Consider the following 2,454-nt stretch of genomic DNA (forward strand, 5'->3'; position numbering starts at 1 on the left):
AGTTTTGTCTTCACTGCAGCCAGCAGCAGCTGATTGAACTCAACTGGCTGCACCTGTCTCTCTCACCCTTTAAAAGCTGCACTCGTTCTCTTCTTCGGTGCCCGGTAGTTGAAAATGGTTCACTGTAAGTAGATACCTCGCGTTGCTCATCCTGCCTTGTTCCCCTTTAGCCTTTCATGTCCCCTTGTCATAGTTTACCTGTCTCCTCGTTCATGTCCCGCTCCTGGCCCCTGTCCTTCCCTCTTGGCTTGACCTCCCGGTTCCTGAACCCACGACTTACCTGGACATCGTCTCTCGCTCGACCCTTTGGATTACCACGTCTTCTGTCTTCGGTTCTGACCTTTTGCCTGCACGACTACGCCTCCTTGTCTTCTCCTCTGGTACCTCCTGTCATCCGCTCTCCGGTTTTGGACCCAGGCTTGTGTGACCACGTCTCTGCGCTCAACAGACTCACCACCCACCTGTCGCTGCAGCCCCTCACCGGACTCAGCCTCTCCTGCAGTGGTCCGGATCAGTTTGGACTTCGTCACTTTCCAGAACCCCCAGGATCATCTGAGACGGTTAGTGGTCTTTCCTATTTGACTTTTCTGCTCCCCTTAGTCTCTTGCACGACCACTAACCGATCTCTCATAGACTTGTCCCTGATCCAGAACCCAAACCAGAACCAGCACCAGAACCGGTCCAATCTACAATATTTCTCCTAGAAAATAAATACTATTTTTCTTTTGTGTGGTGATTTTGGTCCAAACTAGAAGGGGTTCGTTACAGGTATACTGAAATATAATTTTAACATTATATTCGTTTCAAATGTTTTATTAGAAGGGCAGCACGGTGGCACAGTTGGTAGACCTGCCACCTCTCAACGAGGAGGTCGCTGGATCGAATCCCCAACAGGGGCCTTTCTGGATGGAGTTTGCATGTTCTCTCGGTGCTTAGCTGTGAGTGAGAGAATGAATGGTTGTTTGTCTCGTTTGTCTCTGTGTGTCCCTGTGATGGACGTGAGACCTGCCCAGGTGTCCCCACCTCTTGCACAGTGACTGCTGGACATGGACACCAGTGACCCCCACAGCCCAAAAAGGAAGAAGCGGGTAAAGCTAATGGATGGATGCATGTGTTATTAGCAGCTACATCAAATCTATGTAAATATTCCATAACTAATGTGTTGACTAACACATCTTGCTCTGAGATGTTGGATACTACGATCACTGGTTTCTGCTTTCACACTGATCACAGCTTCTCTATAGTATTAAGATCTGGGAAGTTTTCTGGCTGCAGGTCCAAAGTTTTCCAAAATATCAAAGATGAGCAACTAGATTGGGCCTGGGCTGCAGGAAAAGTTGCTTTCGGTGGTTGTTTTGACGCCACTCTGTTTTGAGCAATGTTCACTGCTGTCCAACCTTTGTACACCCCGCAATGTGTCAGTCTGTCCTAATGTTTTTCATGTGAAGTAGCTTGTTTGCTGCTCTTTTGTCACAAGGTCATTGTGCATGCAGATGCACTCACACCCACCTGCTGCCAACTAACACACTGTGCTGATGGAGGCACTGGTCTCAGTACATTTCTCAGGAAGAGACAGTCCTGATGCTTGGTGGACTCTCTCGGGACATCTTGAAGCCTTCTGTATTACAACAGGACATCTGATCCTCAAATTTGTATGAGCTGAACAACTTTTTAATGTGCAATATTCTTGCTGATATCGTTGTATACCTACTAAATTAAGACGATGATTTCAAGCACATCTGTCCCTCCTTTACAAAAATTACATTTTTTCAGCTGGATTTTCTTCACAGTATGTTTCTTTAGGGCTATGATGGAATGAGGTGAGTTGATAATGTCTTGCAAGGTCCCAAAAAGTAGGCAGTGCTTTTTAAACATTTAAATTTAAGTTGAAATGGGCAAGTTTGAAGAATTAATATGATCATCACAACTGTTTGTTTGCTTGCTTGGATGGATGGATGATTGGATGGTCTTTCAGCTGCTCCCTTCTTCAGAGGTTGCCACATCAAGCAAACTTGCATGAAAAATTTGGCAATTTTACGATGGATGCCCTTCCTCACACAACCTGGGCTTGAACCTGCAACCTCAGGGTTGCAAGAACGTGGCACTGACCACCAAGCTGCAGCAGCCCCCTAATACTTGTAGAGCAAAAGAAAAATCCATTATTGACAAGTTTGAATAGTGTTTAGCCAGTTCCTAAAATACTGTAAGAAAACATTTATTTTATTACAAAGTTTTGAAGCCAACTCAAAGCTCTATGTAATGAAAAGACTGACTGATCACTCTGACCAGTCCATCCAAACATCCATTATCTTTATCCACATCTTCCTTTCCAGGTCATGGGGGTCACTGGTGTCCATGTCCAGCAGTCACAGTGTGAGAGGTGGGAGACACCTGGACAGGTCTCCAATCCATCACAGGGACAGCTGGACAGGTCTCCAGTCCATCACAGGGACA

The sequence above is a fragment of the Nematolebias whitei genome, unplaced genomic scaffold (genome assembly GCF_014905685.2).
Source record: "Nematolebias whitei isolate Nwh7 unplaced genomic scaffold, NemWhi1 Nwh_scaf_73, whole genome shotgun sequence".
NCBI classification, from domain to species: domain Eukaryota; kingdom Metazoa; phylum Chordata; class Actinopteri; order Cyprinodontiformes; family Rivulidae; genus Nematolebias; species Nematolebias whitei.